The sequence below is a fragment of the Phaenicophaeus curvirostris genome, chromosome 6 (genome assembly GCF_032191515.1).
Source record: "Phaenicophaeus curvirostris isolate KB17595 chromosome 6, BPBGC_Pcur_1.0, whole genome shotgun sequence".
NCBI lineage: Eukaryota > Metazoa > Chordata > Aves > Cuculiformes > Cuculidae > Phaenicophaeus > Phaenicophaeus curvirostris.
The window spans coordinates 49,718,128-49,729,156 of NC_091397.1; positions in this window are offsets into that span (position 1 = coordinate 49,718,128).

An 11,029-nucleotide genomic window follows, 5' to 3' on the forward strand; every position below is an offset into this window, starting at 1 on the left:
CAAGCTCTCCTTCCCAGGTGCTTGGCAGCTGGTGGGGCCTTCAGCCACCTCTCAGCTGTCATTCATCTCAGCTTAGAATCATAGAATCAATCATAGAATTGTTTGGGTTGGAAAGGACCATGAAGGTCATCTCATCCAGCTTCCCTGCAGTGAGCAGGGACATCTTCCACTATAGCAGGTTGCTCAGAGCCCTGTCCAACCTGATTTTGAATGTTTCCAGTAATGACGGATCTACCACCTGTCTGGGCAACCTGTTCCAGTGTTTCACCACCCTCAGCATGACATTTTTCCTCCTAATATCTAGTCTAAAGTTCTCTTGTTTTAGTTTAAACCCATTATCCATTGTCCTATTGCTACAGTCCCTGCTAAAAAGTTCCTCCCTATCTTTCTTATAAGCACCCTTTAAGTATTAGTGACTGCAAAGTCTTCCAGAGATGAAGACGGGCAAAAATACACTCTGTTCGTATTTTTGACAGCTGTAATGAGCTCAAGGAAAAATTATGTAAACATTATTATGCATAATAAACACATGTCAGCATTAGGCAGTCTTGTGTAGAAATGCTGGTAAAAGCCATGGTGAACGTTTTATTCATAATGTCTTTTTAACTTTATGTAGCTGCTGTAATAGGCCCTGTGCTTTGCTGCTGCCTCGACGGAAAATCGTTACCCAGTAATAGATGAGGCAGTTCGGAAGGAGAGCCACTGGGATACTGCACACTTTCATTCATAGATGGTATGTATTAGAGGAAGTAGCAGGAGGCCTGCCAACTTTCCCAATTTAATTATTAAGCTGTCAGTTCCTGACTCCTTGTTTCAACTTCCTGAGGCAACATCTGGCTGTAATAACAAAAATAAATAAATAAAATAAAATTTGATCATTCACTCAGCAGCATTCTATTTGCAGTGTCCTTTTTACTGCAACTTTTATGAAAAACTCAATACAAGGGAGGTGGACCTGGCATCTCTCTGAACTCCCCAGAAGTAAAGACGAGAATAGTGTCAGCTGTGATCCACAAGGCAAAGGTCTGCAGAAGGCATTATCATACTTGAACCTTCTCTCGACCAGTCTGGTGTTGTGTATTTTATTCTTCCTCATCCTTCTTTTATTCAAAAGAACAGCAGTGGGTTTGTCGCTGCATGAAGCTGAATGATACGGCTTTGAGAGATAAAAAAATAAAATCTTCAGTAGCCAAGAATTTTTGCATTTTCATCAAATGTTTCTTCAAAAGAGTAATGTTGATTTCAGGGGAAAAAAAAAGCTGTAAAGGATATCAGATTTAAATGCCTCCAAATGTAAGCAGAACACTGAAGAGAAGTTTTAAAATATCTGTGACTGCATCGTGATGTTTTTTCTGGTTCTGTTTCATATGGTGTGACAGCTTCAGCTCACAATTCGTTATTGCAGTGGATTTTGGAACCGTGTACCTTTTTTTTTTCATATCTTTATTCAAACACACGCACACGCTTGCAAAAATATGTATCTATATATGCACACATGCACACAGAGAGACAAATGCAGAGTGACTCAGCTCTGCGTTCTACTTGCTTAATCAGTTTTCAAAGCTCCAACACTGTTCTTTTTTCCTATTTAAAATGCCTAAAGCCACCTTTCCCACTTTGCTTGTTTGACTGCCAAGGTGCAACACCTTTGACAAAGCTAAGCCATCCATGCTGCTTTCTGTGGGTCACACTCTTCAAAAATGCCTTTCTGCAGGTCAGAAGTCAGATCTACCATTAATCAGACAGCAGCTTCAGCACTGACCTTGCACACTAGTCCTTGGGTATCCTAGAAGACCTTTATTCCGGGTGGTCACTTGGAGCTAAGGAACGAAATCAAGCTCTGGAGGCAGAGGTCTTGCAAGCCCAAATGGGGATGAAATGGTATCAGGAATGCTGTGGGGTGACCACCATAACCCACGAACAACATTCTGCACAGCACAACACTTTGGTCTCCCCTGTGCTATGGACTGTCAGGAGGTGTGGCAACTATGGGGTTAACTATGAGTTGGGCATGTGTGGCCTAATTTGGTATCTCCAAGTGTGACTCCTTCCCTTAGTGTCCCACTTCTTCTGGTTTTCCCATTCCATTAATTCTCTCTGCCATTAAGAAGGTAGGTGTAGAGATCAGAAGAGTCTGAAATCAATGTTGCTGTCATTTGAGCTCCTGTCAGAGGTTTTACATTATGTCCCCCTTTTTAAACTCCACTCAAGTTTCCTTATTCTCACAGCTTGGAGGAACTCCTAGAACATTTTATTGATTCTTTAGCTGCTCTCCACTGGAACTCCTCATAATTCCTGGCTTCCTGAGGCTCAATGGGTACTTTTTCTTTTATATCCTCCAGTTTAAGCAGCAGAAAGGCTAACTATCCTGTTATGTAGGGCAGACTTTTCTTAAATCATTGAAAGAAGTCTGGATAATCCTTTCATACCTGTCTCCCATCTTCCAGTGAAATGACTGTGTCTCATAGGAGGGGATTGAATATTTTACATAAATTTTATTCAAGATTCCCTTGTTTTCCTGTTTTCCCTACAGTTCATGAAAGATCAGACAGACTCTTCCTTTAGACTGTAAAGAAGAAAGAAAACAGAGCAAAAGGAAAATGTTGAAAGTAGTAGATTTTCTGGTCAAATTCGATTTATCTTTTTTTCTACCATTAGTCAATTTCCAGGCATACAGCTCAGATTTATTTTTTAAAAAGTCAACTGGGATTTAAAAAAATAAATAATTAAACCAAAACATTTCAGCATGCTCTGGACCAAAGCAACGTTTCTGAGATAGCAGCAAAGAATACGCTGGGTCCTGTGACCAAATGCATCTTCAAAGACCTAGTCTCTTGCCTTAGGAAGAAGAGTTTGTACTATAGGAAGGAGAATTTGTACTTCTGTACATTAAGGAGTCTATCATCAATTTCCCTACTTGTTGCTCAGGAGATCCTTTCACAACTTTCATACCATATATGAATTCAGCATTGAAGAGGAAACTATGGAAAAAACAACCAGATCTTTTGTGGAAAAAAAAAAAAAAAGTCTGGAGGACAATTTAACACAGAGAATTTCACAATCTGCTGGTGAAGGTCAGTAACATGATGGATAAGACTACAACAGATGTATTTGTATATTTACAAATGTGAAAGCAGAAATTAGGGTCTTCTTAAAAGTAGCAGCTGTTAATTGCCAATCTCACATACAGACACACACTTGGAGAGACTGCTAATTAACTGAATGAAAAACTAGAGGAGTTTCAGCACTGAGCTACTTGCCATAGACTTAAGAGATCAGACAGAGATTCTTGATTGCCTGGCAGAACCCAAGCTGAATAACGTTTGTTGCCTGTATGGAGGCAATGATGTCTGTCTGAAAAAGAATTGCCTATGGAGAAGGAGAAGTGGGATGTGCTGATCCACAAGGGCCAGCATTGGTAGCTGTTAGAATAAACTGAAGTACAGGGCCTCCCAGATATCTGCTGCTGTAAGGTCTGGAGACGTCAGCTCATATAAAAATGCAAAATGCTTGAGACTCGGATTCTAAAATTACTTTCCTTAATGAAAAGCATCATGTGCTGAAAGGAAGAAAAACCAACCTGCAGGATTTGAAACATCAGCCAGCAGAAAAGAGAAATTCAGAATCCCGCTGAGCTTTGGGGAATTCTCTGCACACTTAAATGAACAGTTTTTGCAACAACCAGCACTCACCTAAGGACATGACATAAATCCCAAGGTATTAATAATCATAACTCAATCCCTAGCAATATTACTACTTTTTTTCCCTACCAGATACTGGTAAAAAAGAACACGGAGTCTGTAAACAGAGTTTAGAGCATGAATTTTTTTCTCTGTTGTGCTTACTAGGTAACAGAGATGATATTTTACCTTTGGAGATGAGAAATAAAGCTGTGGTACAATCAGACTGTCATGCAATAATAACTGATGGTGGCAGCTGAGGCTATGGGAGCATCTGCAGCCACAAATATTCAGCTGGGACTCTTTTAGGCTTCTGTGCGTCAGCTGGTCTTCTATTATCTCCTTGGGAATTGAACTAAGCAACACATGGGTGCCATGCCTTCTGAATGCTTGATAATGGAAGTAAAAAAATAAAGCTAATGAAAAATCCAAGCACTATAATTGATATTGTAAAACCTCCTGTACTCAGCTAGGTAATGACTTAACAAGGGCATGCATAAAAGACAAAGAAGGAATGCATTAGAAGAGCTAACCCATTTGTTACCTGAGAGTTTTCTTCAATGATAATGAGAAGACTGGGAGAGATAATTAGGTGCATTGTGTTTAAAGAACTACTTCACTAGGTTGTCCCCAGGATGGATTGGCAGGGAGTGTCAGGTAGCAAGTGTACTGATAAAACAGTATGAAGAGCATGGGAGTGGAAAAGGTTGTAAAGGTCTTTAGGGAGTTAGGATGTAGAATTGCAGAAGGCAATGTCAGTATGCAAGAAATCATGTCACCTTGGCATGTAATAAGTGATAATGAACTGGAACCTCAATTACAGAAAAAAACTATACAGGGTAGAAAAACTCTTGCAAATGTGGAGGCAAATGAAATGAAAGAGATCTGGCTAAAGTACTATGGACTTAACTAATAAGGAAGAAAACTTGATTTGGATTTAGAAGGAAGAAAACCATAAGTTATGGAAAGACAGATGTCTAAATAAAGCTGTGTTTGTTTTTCTGGTTTCATCCCAGTCATGTATAATAACATGTGATTCCTCCAAGATTTCTGCTAGATCTTCTCTTGAAGGAATTAATGCACCAAGTAGACACAGATCAGTGCTATTTAGGGGTCACAAATTAAACAAAAATTAAACAACAGGGAACCTTAATTCTTTAAAGGTCCTTAAGGTTGACCATGGTAGGTGTGGAATACATGGAATACATGGATTATGCTGCCTACATCTTTACATAGCACCATCAAAAAGGTGTTTCCAGAAACAACGAGTAGGAACAAGTTTTGCTGATAGTATGCAGCAGCAAAGTATGCTTCTCAAATGGTTTTTGCAGCCTAGCCACTTAGGGATGACAGACTGGGGACAGTTGCACATACAGTAATGAAACATAGTGTTGCAGTTTGGCCCAGCAAGCTGTGTGTTCTGGCAGAGGAATCCAAATAGCTGTTGTAAGTCAAAGCTTTAGACACCTTGAGACAATTATGGACTAGTGTCTATCCTGCAAGTAATGGAAGGGATCTACTGTGTAAATCACATGGTGGTCCATGCCTAGGCTTCTGATCAGAGAAGAACAACAAATCTGTGTTACAAAAGTCCTTGTGTCATCTTTTTATGTAATACCACTCAGCCCTCAGCAATCCATTACTCTTCTGATAAAATTATTTTTGGACACATGCTTCCTGAGAAACTTTCATATTTGTCAAAAACTAGCAAGGACCTTTGCACCTGCACAGGTGCCAGATGTGAAAGACTTATGTCAGTGACCTGTGACAGTATTTCAAAAGATGGACCAAAATGCAAGTCAGATGTGAGCATGCCAAACACAAGATAAGCAAAAAAAAAAAAAAACCAACCCAAACCCTGCACCCAAAACCCCTAAACAAAAAATGAAAATAATCTGTCCATCTAATAAAAGACCAGAAAAGTAGCACTATGCAACTAAATACTAGAAGATTGAGTCTAGAGGAGGGCTTAAAAAATCAGAAGTTTTCAGCATAGTATGCATCCAAATAATGGGCCTGGCCCACAAATTATGGACTTTGTATTCCTCCATCATTTTAGTCCATCTAAAAGCAGAGCCTTGGGAATGACTACAGGATTCAAAAAATTTGTAGATGGTGGACTCTGATTTTCTAGTAGTTTCTACAGTTTTGAAACTTGTGTTTCTTGTTTAGAATACTTGCAAAACTAAACAGAGGATAAAGCTATAATAATCAGTGTAAGCAACCATAGGGATATAAGTATCTTTATAAGTGTGTCTTAATGAATGTGTCATGTTTTCAACATATATGCCTTTTTAATATATATAAAAAATACATAAAAGTTAAGTCCTACTGACACATGTAGAAGTTCTTATTTGCAGTGTCTCAGCGTACTTCTCCCTGGCCTTACTTCCTGAATTTAGTCTCTAGGGCAGATACTCAGTCCTGCAATTACTTTTGAAATGACATTCCTATAACCTAACTCCTTCAGTGAATAGCATGGAGTATAGTTTGGAAGAATACTTTTAGGCAACTTATTTTAGCAGTCACTTTTTATGGTCTTTTACAAGGTGATTGCTGCAAAGGTGTGCACAGTACACCTACCTTCCCTAGGATCTTACAGGTTAGCAACAAATATTTAATGTTATGAAGAATAGAGAGTGGTAATTGAACCTGTAATTCCATTGTCCTCCAATGTATTTTTGGATGAGCTGTAAGTGGGTGACATTGGTTGAAAAAAAGGTTAAGCAGATGCTCAGCTGGTAAACATAATCTATTGCTGCCACAAGTTTTTGTTTCATCGGAGAACATGCTTCAGGTTTGTAAGCAGTTCTGTGGACTCTGCTGAATGCTGGAGCACAACTCGTGAGTTGAAACATAACTTTTCAGTCTCCTGCTGGAGAGGAATTAGGAGACACCCTAAGGCCTCTGATAATGACACTGTACACCTATGTCATGGCAAGCCTGTAATATCCCTACTTGGAATAAATTTTACACTGAGGCACTAGATTCTTTCTGGCCATCTTTTCATTGAATCTTAAATATTTCATTCTTTTATGTTTATTTGGAAATAATTATCTCCAAAACAATCCAAACAAGGAAGCAAACAAACAAGAAGAAAACTAGAGTGTCTGTAATTGAGACCTTAGGCATAATTGTTTATCTGTGGAAGATAAAACATAGCTATTTATCTATGTCAACCTTTGACTGCTTTCTTAGTCACATGGAACAGCATATTAAAAAAGAAAGGATGATGTATATTGATAACAGCTACTCTGAGGAGGTTTGCAAATCCATGTTTTCACTGTTCCATTCAACCCAATGAGGTCAGTCTTCTAATTAGAAGTTTTACATCAGGCCTTCAGTCTGCCTTCTTGGTTGTCATAAGCACAGTTGATATTTATTATTATTTATGCTGTAGTACTTTTCCAACTCCGTTTGGGTTTTGTGCAAATACAGGAAGAAACAAACTTCTTGCTGTCGGGATAAAATACACCTTCCTAATTCAGGAAAACAGCCCTCTGACAGCTAGACTCGGTAAGCGCTACTGAGTTTCATCCATGGCTCATATATTTCTTGTGGAGCACTCTGCTGTCTCTTTCTGTAATTAGTAATATGAAAATTGCATCCAGTCATATTCAGGAGTGAAAATGAAGAGGGAAGGAATGGGGACCACCACCTCCATGACCCCCTCTGGCTGGTGGGGGCCAGCACAGGGAGAGCTTCCTCTACCAGGCATTTCCTCATTTTACCACCAACATCTGGTTCCCTGCTAGGTTTTGTCATTGCTCTACTTAACTCATGCTTCCATTTTAAGTGAACATTCTTCCACTGTGTTCTTTTAGTGTTTGCTCTTGTTCTGTACTGTGGCATTGCCTGGGCTTTCCATTGTCTAAGACAAAAAAATCAGTGCCTCTTCTGCAGAAAATAATCTGAAAGCAAATAGTATAATCATCAAGGCATCATTTAAATTAAACTGAACCCCCACCCCAGAAACGCACAACATACTAAGGCCAACCTTCTCTCTCTTTATGGCCAGTTGTAATAAAGTATCTGGCATTTACGATCCGAGTGAAGTTTTGTTTAAAATGTCATCAGTATTTGTAAGCATGAAAAACACTTCTTGGAATTATTTATACACGAGACAAGTTTTTATTTAAAGAAGTTGTTTACTTCTTTAATTTCAATATGTTCACAAGGTAAATCTGAAACATGCTTAACCTGACGAGGTCCCAGCACTAGGATGAATTTTTAACACTTGGCTTGCAAATATAATTAAGAACTATTTTGATAAGAACTATTTATGTTGGAAGTTGTGTTACTATCTCCCAGTTCTTTCTGTGGCATTAAATCCTTCTCCTTTTCCCACAATTGATTGGTTCATCTACTTAAGTCTTTGAGCAAACAACAGTGATTTGCTAAATGCTTTTAGAGACCATAGCACAGGAGGGTCCTGACCTGACTGGTCTTTGGTCTTAGAATATTTTAAATGAATTTGTTATTTATTATTTTGTTTAATAGATAATGGAAAATTTCCATTGCTCTTGTGTTTTATTGAAGGTTGATTTTTACCCCACTTAAATATGTCTCTGTTGCCCTCAGAGGGTCAGGTATTGCAGCTTCTGCAATAAAATCATGATATAGATTACATAGAATAATGGTTGTGTTAAATTAAGATATGAGGAAATAGTGTAACATTTTGAAGTCTTGCAGTGGCAGCACAAGTGACATATCATGGTGACATGTTCCTTTTGTTTGAACTCTGCTAGGTAGCAAACATCTGAAACAGAAGTCCTGTATTTATCTATAGGCAGTCACGGTACTACCAGCAGCGCATGCTCCTCTAAGTTTGCCATCGTTCAACTCTGCCCAAGGATGAGTGAACACCATTTTGAATATGAAGGTACTTTAATTTCCACCATATTCAATCATTATTCAATCCTGGGCCTCTGCTGAGACTGTGCTAGTAAAAGAAGTGCCACATATGAAAATGGCTTTTATGATATGCATTTGCCCTCAAAAAGTGCAGCTGCAGCAGTAACTGATGTGTCTGCATAAAGTGTATTTGTGTGTATAGGAGAGAGAGAGATTTTTCAGTATTTTTTCTGGGAGATTAAAACAAAATAATGAGTGCAGACAATTTATTTGAATATTTGTTCCTCTGCATTTGAAAATTCTGGACTGTGCAACCAACATTTCCTCTGCTCTCCCACAGTGTATTTTAGTCCAAGCAGTCACAAAGTTCTCAGAACATTGAGACAACCAAATCACTTCAGGACTGCAAGAGCTCCACTGTCATGGATTTTGACATCCACAAATTAATGGGAAATGCTATTTTTTTTTTTTTTCATTTAGTAGTATTGTATTCTCCATTTGGATTTATTTGACACAAGAGAAAATTGGACTTTGGATTTTTTTATCAGCAATGTGCTGAGAAAAAAAAAAGGTAAAATTTCAGAAGTTTATATCCTAAATTTCCAGGCAGGAAGGCAGGCAATATGCAGTCATGAGTCTTTCGGGAAACAGATCTTGACCACACTGGATATTTAAGTTTTCACTACATCTAAAAAATAAGAAAAAAACCTAAAAGGAACTACACCTCCACCTTTTCAAGTTTCACATCCTAATTTACAACTGTGAAAGTCACTTTTAACTCAGTTTTCTCCGCATACACTGCCATGGCTGCAATATTTCTTTGCCACTACACCTTCCACATTATTTTTCCAATCCATTGACCATCTGCAATTATATTTGTCAGAAGTCTGAAAGGTATTTTGTTACAAGTTGTATGAGCTTCATGCCTAGATGGAGTACAGAGAATGTGCTGATGCTGCCACCAAGGCAAGAAGAAGCCTATGTGGGATCGAGGGTACCCATGCTCACTACCCAGCCAAGCAGCCAGCAAGTTCTGGCCAGTCTTTGCAGGCTTTTCTTTACCTGGCAGCATAAATAAAGTGAGCTGATGGTCTGGTGGGTACATCAGGGAGATTTTGCAGGAGGTGAGTTAACAAACTGAAAAGAATAAGAGTGTGTTGTGGTGGAAGACAATAAGATAAAGGAGAAGCAACTACAGGTACAACAGGAGAGGGATTTGTTAACAGAAGTGATTTTGGAGAAGATGTAGGACACAAGTTTTTAGGAAGCAAAGCTGCCTTAATACTGTTGTTACAACCTGCTTACTGTAAATGTAATTGCTTGTAAACAATAGAAGACAGTAATTGTAAATTATGAAATGTAATGCATAAGCTGTAGTTTATATATAACATGAGACAATATCCTCCCTGTTAACAGGCTTGAAGTTTAATGTCTTACTAGATTATTGTGCCAATAACGAAGCTTTGTTATTTAAGAGAGATACATTATGGGAAAAGCAATCATAGCAGCAGTGTTCAAGTAGTTATCCACTCTGCAGTTTTCCCGTATTTCCAAGCTGTTAGTTGCTTTAAAATAAGCTATAATTACATTAAATACTTCCCAGTATTCAAAAACTGGAATTGCTTGGCTTTCCACTAGCTTATTATCCTGCTGTAAACATGGGTGTGGTGTTCAGTGTGGTCACAAACATAGAAGAAAATGGTCCAGTCAACACTATCTCATTAAAATGATGACTGCACAGCAGAAAAACACTGGAAAACATTTCACTTTTACATTAACTCTTGAAGAATATTAATTTACCCATAACTCTACACCAATGGTATAAATTTAGGCAGCGTACCTAGATTTTCCTTTCTCCAGCTCAAGATAAACACTTTGCCTCATAAAAAGTAACTGATTTTACCATTGGGAGCAGATTCACTTACCAGTAAAATAGTGGCAGCTCTAAGGAAGAAACAGATACACTATTGTCACGGAAGAATATTTGACTCTCCATCCCCGTCTTGTTTGTTGTTTTGCTTACGTAAGTAACATCATATTCAGCAAAGGAATCTAAAAGAAGAAAGTAACCTCAAAAGCAGGAAAGCTGTGGTCATCAGCAACTAAATGTTATAGCCACTGGAAATCCAAGATGCACAGGTCCAGAATAAAATGGAGAATTTCCATCTCCAGTGTCATTTCCATAGGAATATGCTCCAGCCAGTGATGGCAATTCACCAGAACATTAGGAAGGAAAGTTGGATGAGTGAGTGAGCACCTGATGAGGAGTCCAGGTACATGACAAAGTTTTCCCCGTCAACAAGGATCCAAGAAGTTACATCAAAGTGGTTAATTCTTTTCTTACTCAGAATACAATGCTGAATATTTATGAATATTCTCGCTGGATGCCAACCCACAGACTCCCTTTGGAAACCAACTGCTCTAAGAAAATGAGGATATTCATAAAAATAGCTAAGGGAGAGCGGGAAGATCAGGACAGTCAATCGCAACAACAG